The sequence below is a fragment of the Zonotrichia albicollis genome, chromosome 3, assembly GCF_047830755.1.
Source record: "Zonotrichia albicollis isolate bZonAlb1 chromosome 3, bZonAlb1.hap1, whole genome shotgun sequence".
Taxonomy (NCBI): Eukaryota; Metazoa; Chordata; class Aves; order Passeriformes; family Passerellidae; genus Zonotrichia; species Zonotrichia albicollis.
The window spans coordinates 13,452,997-13,467,165 of NC_133821.1; the positions used below are offsets into that span (position 1 = coordinate 13,452,997).

The 14,169-nt window shown below is 47.8% G+C and overlaps 1 protein-coding gene across 6 annotated transcripts in view; it reads left to right on the plus strand.

Annotated features, from left to right (window-relative positions):
* Positions 1–14,169, plus strand: part of RALGAPA2 (Ral GTPase activating protein catalytic subunit alpha 2) — a 95,490-nt gene that overhangs the window by 70,252 nt on the left and 11,069 nt on the right. The gene's annotated exons all lie outside the window — the stretch shown is intronic.

Sequence of the window (14,169 nt, forward strand, 5' to 3'; positions counted from 1 at the left end):
TAATGAACTTTTAACGTGTTCTTTGCCTTGTAAAAGCCCTCAGTATTCTCAAGTTGCTGAATAGGATTTGCATGCCAGCATTTCCGTTTGTTTCAAATGCCACAGCAACGTGCAGTTTGGAATCCCAAAAGTCAACACACAAAGTCCCAGGATCTCGGAAAGCAAAGTGGAGAGATTTTACTTTCTGTTCCCACTTTGTGCATCAATTACAGTATCTGTGAAACTGGAGTTTGCAAACAAATGCCTCACAGGGTCTCCAGTGTTCTTTACTGCCCAATCCAACGGGTTTGAATCTTCTGTTGTATTGCTAAAGAGAATACACAGACATCAGTAAACCAAATGTTTCATTTTTCATGGTAGTACTTACTGGAGGAACATTAGAAACGTGATACCTACAGACACACATTTTCCTACCCTCATATTTCATCCTTTTGTTACATTTTGAGCATCAGGCCTGAGACAGCTTTGCTAGTTTTATGTAGCATTCATTACAAGGAGATTTTTAGGATGGAGCACAATCCAGCATTGCTGCTGGAGTTGTCAGAGAGAATGCTGTGGGCCAGGACTGGGAGAAATCAGCAGGAACCAAGCCTCTGAGAGTTTCTCTGCTTCACCTCTGTGCATTCTGACTGTGCAGTAAATGCTGAGTCAGTGATCTGTGTGCAGAGAATAAATCATTGCATTTTTTAAAAATTATTTCAATTTCTGTTTGCTGAGCAGACAGGAGAGGCAGCATTTCCAGTGGCAGGAGTTTAAAGAAGATGTTGGGGTTTTTGTGTTTTGTTGCATTTGTGATCTGCTGCTGGTTTTTACATACAGGACTGTAGTGCAGGGCTGTAGCTGTGCTCTGCCTCATTTGGATTGATCTGTGTTTACCTTCAATATTCAGGACAAGAATTAAGTCATACTGCTCAACTCCCTCAAAATCCCTTTCAGCATCCAAAGGCCAACCATCTGTCCAGTGCAGCCATTCTTTCCTCCCCCAGTATGTGTTTTAGCCAGTGCTTTGAGTAAGGCTGCATCCTGAAGAAGCAAAATATGAAGGGAAATAAAGGTCTTAGGCCTGGGGCCATGTTTAGCAATGCAAACCCTGTAAATTGCAGATAATTTTAGTGAAACAAGTGCAGAGAGCCCCTGGTTCTGTGGTATTCAGTGTGCTGGTCTGTGGCATGGTGGGTGTCCAAGGCACAGGCAGGCTTCTCTATGGAGAGATTTCCGGAACAGCTACTTTTAATTCCTCTTCCAGTATTTCTGTGTGCCAGATCCTCATCTCACCACTGATCCCACGTTTCAAACAATCTGCTTGGCGAATCGATGTGTGCTCCCCTGCTCCTTTTTAGGACTGAAGAATTTTAAGTTACTGGCAGATCTGCAAGAAAAATGTATTTCTTTCTCAAGCATTTTGGGAAGAGCAGGTGTTTTGTCTGGAGATGTGCTGGCTTGTGTGCAGTGTCAGGTGTGTGGGGCTCAGTCGTGGTGCTGCCTCTGCTCCATTGCTGATGTTCTGCAAGTCCAAGGCTGGGATCTTGTTGAAGCTCTTCCAACATGGTGTTCCTCTGGCTGAGAATTATTCAGAAACAAATCCATTCAGCATGTGCATTACTAAGGTGTGTTTGTAAATCATACCACTCCATTACAGCTGATACTTAGGGGGTGCACTTCTGTTTACATGAAGGAAACTGGGATGTTCTTCCTGGGCAGTCCCTCTCCTGCTCTCCACAAGCATTTGCACTCTGTTTAACACATTTTCAGATGAAAAAAACGTGCAGGCAATCTTGGTGAGGTTTGAGCAGCAAACGGGTCATCCAGGTGAAGGAATGAGAGCAGAGACCTCTTGCCCCTCTCTGGTGGGATTGTGCTGTTGCCTGTGCTCTGATTTTCTGGATGTGCAGAGATGTCCCCAGTGTTTACTTCTTGGGACTGATGGATGTGAGTCCTACTGCAAGGACACCTACAGGCACAAATCTCTGCTTTAATGCAACACAATGAGTTTAGATGCTGCATTTGTATTTTAGCAATATTTTCTTTTAAATCTGTAAGGGGGTTGCATTCCACCTTTAGTTAGCTAAATGGAAGCCCTAATTAAGGGAATTACACTTAAGGCTGTTCTCTGTCAGGTAACCGATTTTATACAATAGGCATTTTACATTAAGATTTTAATATTGCCTGTATTTTGTTTAATACAAACTTATTTTTATTTTCAGATTAAAAAGATTAAAATATTTTAGCAGCCTTTCTGTAGGTTGCCTTTAAAATGTTTGATGTTATTTGGGTTTATTAAGAGAGATAAGAGGGATGTTGTTCTATCAGCTGTTAAATATTATTGCATGTTAATCCATATTTTAAAAGTTCAAAGTCTGTGCTAGCTCATGTTTCTCTGTTCTTGTTGCTGTTGGTACAGAAGTGCTCGTATGGAGCATTCCCATTTGTGTGAAAAATAGAATTCAGCTCAGGCTATGCATAGATTGTCAGAAAGATTAAAGTGTGCATCGTGCAATTTTTCCTCTTTCAGAAAGGGGCCTTTGATGTGCTAATGTTCACTTTCTCTCTTTTCATGGCGAAGTGCTGGGCATTGTTTCGGGCTGCAGAGCAGTGTCTGCCTCAGAGAGGCAGATTCGAACGCCCCAGAGCCCAACCTTGCAAGGTAGCAGCATCTGCAGGGAGACTGTCTGCTGGCATTGTCCAGGGATCAGATAGCAGTGTGCCTGCTCAGATAAACACCAGGGCAGGCAGCGAGGAGAGGTAGTGCCAAAACAACCAAATATTTAATATCCAATATCCCACTTCTGTGTGCCAGTGTTCCTGCTGTTACACCGAGTCACACGCCGCAAGCCCAAACTGGAAAGCTTGGCAGTGCAAGAGGCACTCACTGTAGGCTCTGAAATCACACCCAAGACAAGGCTGTCATGTATTTCCAGAGTTATTTGGCAAGTGAAATTATTTGGATGGGCTCATCTTGGGTTGCAATGGGCATTTTCCAGCTAATGGATGAAATCCTGCAGGCTGCTCACAGGGCCAGCTTGAGCTGATGTAGCAGTGGCCTGATGTGAGTGGTGACAGTCATAGTGACAAAGGTGTGGAGAATGAGCAGCTATGAACTGCCTTTCTAATGCCAAAAGACACCAATTCTCCTTTTGTAATTGACTGGGAAGGAATGATTTCCTGAGTTCCTCAGAATGTAAGAATGGGAAGGGACAGTGTGTAACTGGGCAGGAGTGAGTGCTGGTTGTGTCCAGCAAAAGACGGATTAGTTGGTATTTGAATGATAAAAGCCTTTCTTTTCAAACTGGGTGAAATTTGAGACAGTAAGTTAAACAAAACCTGGAATAAAACTTGAATACAGGAAAACTTGACAGCAGCATGCAGTGTTCCTGCTGTGTAGCTTCTTCCCTGGGTTGCTGTCCCTGCATATCCCCGCCTTCTCCTCTTCCACCAACTTTGATGCTTCATTAAAAATTCATCCTGTTCATCCTTCTCTCTGGGATCCTCACGATCTCCTTTTATACCCAACATGACTCAGCAGTTAAGGATGTCACAGAGCTTCAGAAGTTTAGCTTAAAGGGCACTGGCTGGAAGAAGCAGCGAGAACACTGAGGAAGTGATGAGCTTCCCAGGTTTGTGCTCGGGCTGGCTCTGTGTGGAGGCAGTGCCCAGGTGGCAGCAGGATGGAGCTGCTGGGCACACACACAGGCTGGCTGCTGCCCCAGGGTCCTTTCTGAGCTGTATGGAGCTGCAGACGGTGCTGGGAGGCACGTGCCGGGGAAGGGTCGGCCTGTGCTGTGATTTGTGGTGCCCTCACAAAGGAGCAGCTCTGTGCTGGCTGCAGAATGAGACGTGTCACAGGGGCCTGGCAGGAAGCAGATGGAAGGGGCTGTGCGGAGCAGAGTGCCTGTCGCCGGGGGCTCCGGGGCAGGTTTTTGGTAGTCTTGGAAAAATGACTGGAGCAGCTCACATGTCACCAGTTGCCATCCACCTCTCCTGCCTGCGCTGGCTTGCAGGGACCGGTGACTTTCCTGCAGGATTCCCCCCTCCCATCACAGCTGTCTGTGCAGCAGCACTGCCTCGCTCATTTGCCATCTCAAATCAGATTAATTGTCCATTTTAACAAAGTGCTGCCGCTCTGCGAGCCGGCCGTAATCTCATCGGGGTGGAAGTGGGTGCTCCATAACCCAGACACCTCGGGGATGCAGGAGTGCAGAGCCCAGTGCTTGCACAGCACAGTTGCTCACTGATGCTCTTCCCTGGTGTATCTGTGTGACCCCCAACCTTGTGAGCACCTGGGGGTCCCACATGGGCACAGGTCATTGCACCTCCCACTTGGTGACATGCAGGGCCCAGCCCCAGCCTGCTCTGCTCCTGCACTGCTCTTCAGAGGCTTTTAACATGAATACACAGAATGCCCCCAGCTGGGAAGGGCTCCAGCAGCACCTCAACTTTTCTTTGAGACTGCCTTGTGATTTGTCACTTCTTGTTTCTGCCATATTTATTCCAATAGGCAGGAGATTTTCTTTTGCACTGTTCTGGGATTCAGCGCTTCCATTCCCCATCCCCTGTGTTTTAATACCTGTATATCCAGTATGTACCTGTACATCACAGTCTGGTTGCTGTCTCATTCTCACTCCTTTTCAGAGCTGGTTTGAACCTGGCCAGTCCTGGGTGCTGAAGCAGGCTGGCAGCTCAGGTGTGCAGCCAGCCAAGCAGCCTTCCCCACTGCCCTCTCTCCACTTCCACCATCACTTCTCTTGTGCTTGGATTTAGAACTTGGTTGTTTAATAGTGTATTGCACTGCTCACTCAGGAACTTATCCTGTAATTAACTGTAATGATTAGACTTCATGGCCACCCTGAGTTACTAGAAACTTAGAGGAAATTTTTTTCAGAAACAGTAGAACATTTAGAGGAAGTTAACAGCAGTGAAAGCAATGCATTGACTTGCCTTTTTGTGAAGGAGTCACACATATTTTCAGCTTTGCTCCCTCTCCACTCACACATCCACCTCATAAGTTTAATAAAAGCAGATTTTATAATTATGCACCAGAATTTTAATTACTCCTCTGGGGAAATGGGAAGCCATCACAGCATACACACTGGCTGAGCTGTGCTGTAGGAGTGGAATCCAGTTTCCCTACTGGGAGGTCACTTTCAGGGGGAAAAAATGTAATTTTAAATGTTGACTTAATCTTCTGCTTTTGGGGATGCCGTTTGGCCGAGGCAGCCGGCAGTGAGTGCGTGCTGCTCTACCTGTTGTGGGCTGTCTGTTGGAAGGGTATGTTCATTTAATGGATTTTAAGCAACATTATTCAAAGATCAACAGAAGGCATTCTGTGTTATATGAATAAAAGATTTCCCCGTGCTCCTTGTTAACCCCACAGTGACAGTCAGTGTCATTGAAGTGCAGCCACCTGGCAGGGTGCTCTGGCCTCAGCTGCTGCAGGGCCTGGCTGGAGGCAGCACCAGGTGTTGCTGTGCAGTGCCAGCCACTGGTCAGCGTGCCCAGGGTGGCTAGAGGGACCTGCTGGGGGCACAGGTACAGCAGGGAAAGGGACACGAAAAATGGAGCCCTCACTGAGCCCTTGGTCAGCCCTGGGAGGTGTTTCTGTGCCACCCACAGCCCCATCCCAGGGCAGCCCATGCTCAGAGCCTGCTTTGGAATATCCACAAGTGTCTCAGGTGTTAATTTTAAACCTCCATCCTCCTTACAGTGGTTTTAATTTAAAGTTGGGAAATCCTTGCTGTTTCTTACCTGGCTTTCTCTGACTTGTTCTTCCTACATCGAGCTATTTCCCAGCTTGTCTCACCACAGCAATAAGTCTGTTTTGTGTTAAGTGTCTTGCAAATGGTGTTACTCATAATGGATGTGACCAGCCACTGGTCAGGGTGGCCAGAGGAACCCTCTGTGGGACACAGGTACAGCAGGGAAAGGGACACTAAAAATGGAGCCTTCACCGAGCCCTTGGTCAGCCCTGGGAGGTGTTTCTGTGCCACCCACAGCCCCATCCCAGGGCAGCCCACGCTCATTCCCTGCTTTGGAATATCCACAAATGCATCAGGTGATAATTTTAAACCTCCATCCTCCTTACAGTGGTTTTAGTTTAAAGCTGGGAAATCCCTGCTGTTTCTTGCTTGGCTTTCTCTGATTTGTTCTTCCTTCCTACCCTCTAATATCGAGCAATTTCCCAGCTTGTCTCACCACAGCAACAAGTCTGTTTCGTGTTAAGCATCTTGCAAATGGTGTCACTCATAATGGATGTGATAATAAGCCCCAGTTACTTGTCCCTGATTGTAATAAATGTAATATATAGACCTATAATAGACCTGAAACTGAGCCATTTAGTGTTAGACCCAGAAATAATGAAAAGGTCTGTAATAAACTAGAAGGGGCAAAATTACTTTGTGTAATTGTATTTTGTTCTGCTTGTAGCTGCCAGATCATCGTACCCTTATCAAACTGACAGGGTTTGGTAACATTCAGTAGGTGATAAAATATATTTATAAATTGAAAAGACTTGTTCCTTAATGAGTGAGCTTTGACAGTCCATCAGTTATATCCAAGGCACAGAGGTGCCCCTTTCTGAGATGTCGTTCCACAGGCTGTGATTCAGTTAAAACTAAATTAATTGAGCTTCTTTTAGCAACAAATTCATTTGGCATGTGTATTGATATTCCATATATTTCCAGGAATCCCTCCATCTGTGTGCTGCTCAGCAGCAGCTCAGTGAGGCTGTTCTCCTGAGCACACAAAGCCACCTTAGTGTCACTGCAGTTGTTCCATGGGGTGGGAATCACACCCCATGAATGGCAGCGCAGATAATTTTGTTCTAGACTGAACGTAAACAATTTTGTGGCATATTCTCATTTACAAAGAGTCTGGCATTATCTCCCCTTCCCCTGTCTCTGGCAATTTGGGTTCAAAGCTGGGAGTTCCAGAGGCTGGCACCTTCAGGTTCTGAATGGTTTAAAGTATGGCATTATCCCAGCAGATTCCCAATTGTACCTTCACTTGGGTACTGCTGTGATGGAGCTGACCTGTTCCTTGTCACAGGTACACTGTGGAGCAGATCTCATGAGGCATGTGAGCTCTTCTGGTGACATTTCTGGCTTTAGAATATCCTTGTGTTTGGGGAGAGGAGTGGCAACAAGTGTAGGAATATTAAATATGTATGGCTGTTATATTGGAGACACTGCTAGTCTGTGTGTTTGTGTATGTGCAATCACCAAAGCATAACAGCACCAGTGCAAAAACCTTTATAACCCTCTGTTTTGGGTTTCTTTTAAATTATATAATTTTAAAAATAATTATATAAAATAATTATTGTAAAATTTTAAGGTATAAGTGAATACCAACAGCATTTTTTCATCAATGGATATAATTCATAAAATAAACTCACAAACCTTGTGGGTGAGAGCATGCCTTTCCTACATGTCTGGGTATAGGACAGGAAGGTGTAGCCGGCCCAGCATCCCCCTGCCAGCAGCTCCTCTTCATTTATAGTGGGAGAATCTCATTGCCCAGCTGTCCTGCTGCACCACCTTGGGATCTGGAGTTTGGCTGGATCCCTGTGAGCTCCACCTGGATTTCACAGTGGAGCTGGTGTGGATCCTGGCTGAGTGGCTTGCTGTGGTCCTAGCATGGCTTCTTGCTCTCCCCAGTGCCCTCAGGAGAGAGGAGCTCAGCATCTCTGCTCTGGGGCATTAGGAAGGTGGCTTTCAATTGGACCTGGGCAACTCCTGTCCCTTTGTCTCTCAGAATTGAGGAGGGAACTGTATGGCTACTTCCAGAGAAAGTATATTTGGGGGGAATGATGCCCCACTAATTTGCTGGTGGAAAACCTTGTTCCAGGTGTCACAATACAGAACTCTCTCATCAGCAGCCTCTTGGTGGTTAGATCTCAGTGTGTCCTGCAGAATGAGTTACCAGTGAGGGCTCCTGCAGCTCTGAACTGGTAACAGGACTTTATGTCATCATTGTACTTAAAATATTTTTATCCAAGCTGTGTTAGTACAGTGGAATACAGTGGCCAACTGGACCTTGGATGGGCAGAGGGCTGGTTGCACCATGTAAAATATAGTGCCATGTTTTAGGCATAGTTGTGTGTGGTTTGTCACCTCTGTAGCACAAGGAACATGCTTAATGGGAACAAAGTTAATAAAGGGAATGATGTGCAGGCCCAGCTTTTTTTTTCAACACAGCAGGTACAAGCACAGCTCTAGCTGGGAGGAGAGAGAGCACTGCAGGGTAGAATTACAGAGCTTTGGGCAGGGATGAGCTCTGGTGCTGTCACAGTACAGAGTGGTATGGGAGCAGGGGGTGACCCGGTGTCCCTTTGCTCCTGCTGCAGGGCAGTTGGTCTGTAATGGTACGTGTGTCTGCTCCCAAGGGCTCCCCGCCTGCACGAGTGCTTGGAAATTAAGATGAAAGCTTCTTTTCTGCCTTATTCATAATAAATGCAAGGTTCTCCCCTGAAGCACTTGGCATGACTAATGTGCCACATATTCTTGCTATCCCAGAGCAGCAGGCAAGTGCTTCTGCCAGACAGGTGCTCACAGCACACCTTGGGCCCCGCGCTGCCCAGCAGCATCAGGAGCCAGGCGCCAGCATGGAGCTCCCCACAGACAATCCTGAGCTGGAGCCTTTAGCCTCAGGGCACCTTCAGGATGGCTTTGCTGTTACACTGCTTGATTTCCTCAGAGATGCTCTGAAACCTTGTGAAATGTGTTCCTGTTGTTGTTTTGCTGCAGTTTCCCCTTTAAGGCAATTACTGGCGACAGTCTGCGTGGGAGCCGCCGTTTCGCACTGTGCGTGCTGGGAAATGCTCCCTGTGACTCGGGGCACTCACAGGTTCCCTGGGACCTGAGGCCCACCTTCATCAGTCAGCACCAAGGTTCTTTGGTGATCTTTGTGATGGATCCAGGTCCCACTGTGGGGTGGAAGGTAACAGAGCTACAGGCACCGTGCTGAGGCGCTGGGAAAACAAATGCTTCACAAACGAGGAATCCATTTGCAGACCTCTCTGTGCCTGTGGGTCTCAGGGAGAGTCATGTCTCTTCCACACCAGGGTGTTCTGTTCCAGCCATCCCCCCCAGCACAGAGGGCTGCCTGTCAGCGTGATTGGTGGCACAGCAGCAGAAAATTGTGCCACAGAGAGGATGAGCTCTTGGTTTTGGCATCAGAGAATCATGTGCCTGTTTTGGATAAGGAGGAGGAACAGCAGCCCTGGCACCGGCCGGCCCTGCTCCGCCAAGGGAGCCCTGGCTCCCCTGACTGCAGTGGGGACAGATGGCCGTGATGGGGGCTGGCCATGGGGACAGGGGCCCACAGACCCTCTCGGTCACACAGCCTCTGCTCTCGTGCGTCTCATGTGTTACATGGACCAATTCAAGGCAGGCATCGCTGGAAAGTTTCCATCTCAGATGCTTTGGTTTATAAAAAGCACAGAAGTCTGTGGTGGCTGACAGGTACAGTTTGATTGCACCTGTTTAGTGAAAGATATACGTTACTAAAATTCCCCCAAAAGTTCTCGGTGAAATTCGTGCGGCGGTGGTGGTCACTAGACCGTAAACGATGGCGAGCCCAATCAAGCAGATTGAGTTTCACACCAAGACAGCCTAATACCACATTTTAAAAGCACAGTAACTCCATCCTCTTCAGAGCTGGGGAGGACAATTAGGTGCAGAAAGGTCATCAGCCAACACATCTCTGCTAACCTCAGTTTCATGGTCCTGGCTTTGGTAAGTCCCAAACATTTATGTTCTTGTTTTTTTCAAACCGCCGTCGCAGTGTCAGGAGCAAACCCTTCTTGTGAACCATGATACAATCAGGAGGAAACTGAAATAGATATTTCTTGCATTGAACAGTAAATTCAGAGATTTTCTGCAGGTCTCTAATTGGATAAAGAAGGAATTGGCATTGAGGACGTACAGCCAGCCTTGATGTCCGATGGGCTGGAAGGAGCTGTCTCCCTCTATACTTTGAGCTTCTCCACTGGCTTGATGCCCCAAAAGCCCTTCTCTGGGTGGGCTGCACGTGGCAGATGGGAGTTGCAGCAGGGCCATGCCAGCAGGCCGCATTAGGGTCCCTCTGGAGCCACAGGAACAGGCGTTGCAGCTCCCGTAGACCCTGGCAGTGTCCTGGGTGCCAGTCATGGCACTGGTGCCCTGTGGTGTTGGCACAACCCGTGGGCATGGAGAGCAGCCAGGCATTTCTCCCCAGCCTGGGCACAAACCCACTAACAGTCCTGTCTTTTACTTGCCCGCTGTCTCGGCAGAGTGCACTGTTCCTTTCATGTATTGGTGACAGTATATAAATGCTGCCAAAATGTTTTTATTTTCAAACAGTAGCATGGGGCAGGATGGGCTGGCCATTACCATCAGCAGGAGTGGGGCCCTGAGAGCTTTGCTTGAGGTCAGCATGGAGTTCAGGTTAATAAGCAAAAGTTCTGTATTTTCAGGATCTGCTTGAGTTTCTCAACAGGGCAGTTTGGTATGGTTTAGTGTTGTGTTTGTATACAGGGAGGGAAGCAGTGGGAAGATCCTGGCCCTGGGATGGCTCAGGTCACCTGCAGAACCCAGATTTTGAGAACTTTGAAGGGTTTTCAAGGTCATTATGTTTTGAACTGTGTGTCTGAAACTGGCTCTGTGTTGTAGAGGTTAAACGTGGAAGTGATGCTGGTGCTGGCTGGTATCTGCTTCTCCAGTGAATTTTCAAGAGCTTCTGCCTTTTGTCTTCCTTTGCATCCTCCATCTGGAAGGATGTCCTGTGTGTTTCACTTTGCAGGTCATCCTGCTGCTACAATAAAATGCCGTGGTTTTTTGCGAATAGCTGATGTTTACATTTTAATATGTTGGGGTTTTTTTTCAAACAGCCTTTAAGGTGTGGTTGAAATGTTAAAATAATTGGTATGCTGATAAAGCACTACTAAAAGCTCATAATATTCAAATAATGAGATTTGATTGCTGTATTCAAATAGGACCTAAATTCCTGCTCTCCCACAGTTTTATATGTCAATGTATATCAATAATTCACACCTTGTCATGGCTCTCAATGTCATTATTTCATATGAAATGAAAAAAAACCAAACCTGTTTGTGTCCATCTAAAACATTTTGCTCTGGAGTTTTGCCTTGACAGAAGCAAAATGTAAAATAATGAAGCCGTGGAGGGGTGGGTCAAATTGCCGTACATATTAAAAGAGGAGCTTTTGATCAGCTTCTTTGAGGGTCTGGTATAACTCCATTTATCTGCAGATCTCAGGGGACGCCCCGAGCCCCCAGATAATGGGGGACTTAGTTAATCAGGGCAGCCAGCTGTCCAGCTTTCCACCGGGGTAGGGTTCAAGCTCACAGCCCATCCTGCGCATACAGGCCTGCTGCAGCCGTGGATTTGTGTGTTCCCTGCAGCGCTCCAGCCCCAGGCTGCTCTAGGAAAGCCAGGCAGGCACTTGGGGCTCCCTCCCAGCTCTGCTCTGAGCTGAGGGATTGCTGATCAAACCAGTACTTTGTGTGGCACTTGATCTAAATTCTGCTTGGTGTTGGGGGCACCTTGGTGACAGAGCTTGCAGGAGAGCTGTGACACAAAGGTCAGGTTAAAGAGGTTCAGAGTGAGGTTCTAATGTTTGTAACTCAGTGATATTTTGTGGTTGGCTCTTGGGCTGAAGGCACAACATGTTTCTATAGGGCAGCCCTGACAGAAGTATTGCTCCAGAGATTTTCAGGATAGACTCATTCCTACAGGGCAATAAATAGGGAACCTTGCAAAGCTTTTTTACAGAATGGACATGGTTTTTTTACAGCTTGTTCATGATACCTCCACATTCAAATTCCTAAACTTCACTAAAATTTCAGTTGACTTTTTTTTTTTTATGAATCCCAAATGTGCGTGTATACTGAGGCAGAGATAGCAGGGAGTTTAATGTCACTTTGCTGCAGTCACTTAAGTCCCTTCTGATTAAGCTGTGAGCACAAACAAGCAGGGGCATCCCGCTCGCTGCCCGTATGGCAGGAGCTGCTGTGCTCTGCTGCTGCAGGGAGCCCAGGAGGGCACAGGAGTGCCAAGGTGGGTGGGTGGAAATGGGGTGCCAGGAGAGGCCTCGCTGCACTGGGGGTATCTGCACCCACTCTTCTGCCTTTTCAGCCGGCAGCAGAGGTGCTGGGCTGGGCGCTTCCTTGCGTGCCTCCAAAGCACTGGTAGATCTGCGGGGCTCTCCCCATCTTGGAGTGTCCTTCCTCAGCTGCCTCTCCCGTAGCTGCTCAGCTGTTTGTCCAGGCGGTTTTTCCCAGTCTTTTGTGTGGCGAGCAGCATCCTCCAGCTCATCAATAGGATTTTACCAGGTGCAGAGCAAACCTGGGCGGCGTTTCCGTGCAGCGTTTATCTGAAGCAGGCAGCAATGTGAGCTGTGCCGAGCCGTTCGGGACCCAGCAGGGCATTATCAGGCAGAGCCTTTTCCTGGTTGGGAGCATCCCCGGCTGGGGCCGAGCGATGAATCGAGCGCTGCCGGCCGGCCGCAGGCTCAGGTGGCCGCTGTCCCCCGGTGTCGCCGAGCCCTTTCAGCGATTTGTCACGGCCGGCTCCGCTCCCGTTGCGGCAGCACGTGCCAGCTCCGTGTCACAGGGGCCGCTGCCAGACGGGCCCGACACCCCCGGACAGCGCCCGCCCGCCCGCAGCCGCGGCTCCGCACGGCCCTGGCAACAGCCCAGCGCCGAGGAATCAGCATCTCCATAATGAGGAGTGAATGGCATCCATCAGTCCCTTTAGAATTGGGCCCAGGCGTGTGCCTCCTCTCCGAGGAAGTTTGGCAGCCTATTCATTAACAAGAGTCATCAGGAGTTCAGCCCATAAAGGGGAGGCAGCCCCGCACGCTGCGGGCTGGCGCTGTCAGGAATGCCTTCTCTCCCCGGCTTCGGGCAAGGCAGGAAAACTGAGCAAATAACGCTGTCAGCAGGTGCAAACGCTGAAATGCTGGCTATTGATTTTCTTTCTTTAGGCTTCCACGGGAAGTTTATAAGAAGATTTATCACATATCAATCGTCCTGTGCGAGCGTTAAATGCAAAATTCTTCCTTTCTTTCTCTTCCCTTTGTTGCCACCACGCCTGCAGGAACTCGCCGTGCAATGAGAAAGTGCTTTGCTTATTCCCTTCGAGGTCGACACTAGACCACTGTCTCCTGGTTTAAAGCACTGCTTTTCTCTGATTTTTTTTTTAATAGTGTTTCAGAGTGGTTTTGTTAATGTACTGCAAGTCACAAATGGCACTTCAATATTAATTAGTAATGCTTTTCAATTCTAAATACCCTCACCTGCATTCTGTTGTCACTGGTGTTATTCTCCTGCTCCTAATTTCTAAATTCAGCTTGGCCTTTGCTCCCACCGAACAGCCTTGCGGAGCTCGAGTGCATTTCCCCATAACAGAAACACAATGAGGCGCTGAAAACTTTTGTTTTCACTGAGGAAACGGAGAATGAGATGTCATCCTGGCTCCTGCGAGCCCTAATTCATAAAGTCATACATGAGGCTCTCCAGCCCATTGTAGGTTTGTCCCAGGCGTTATCCTGTTATTGGAAGTGTATGATTCACCTTCTGAGCAGACAGAAGCTGCACACAAAAGGGGAAGATTTGCTTTCTCCGCTGTGAAAGGCTACCGCAAGCAGGGGTCCTATTAAGACAGCTGGAAAGTTGCTTCAGCTTGTTACGCTTGTAAGTTTTATTGGTGACTGGTTTTTGATTACACATTTGAATGCTGTGTGTTCCAGGTTGCCGAGTTTTAATTAAAAGGCAATAGTCTCGATGTTAGCTCGCTTTGTTGTCTGCATTATTCAGGCCATAATGCATGCAAGTTGTGGGCTGGGTTTGTCCACTGTGCATCATTTATTTGGGATACATAAGGTTGCACCTTCTAGCACCTGCCCTAAATACAACCGTCATGCTTTTGGAATTGGTTTATTGTGCTTAATTTCTTCCAAGAAGTCCAGTGACCAAATGAATGTGGGGGGAGGGGGGGTGTTATCCCTCTTGTCCTGTAGCATTTTTTTCTCCAATCTAGTTACTTTTCTGGTCATTGCAACAGGAATATTGAGTGCCAGGAGCTTCCCATAGTGCCACAGCCTGTCTGTGATGGAGGGTTTTGATCTGGGGCTTTGCTCCTGTACTCGGCAGCTCCCAGTCAGGAAGCTCAAGCG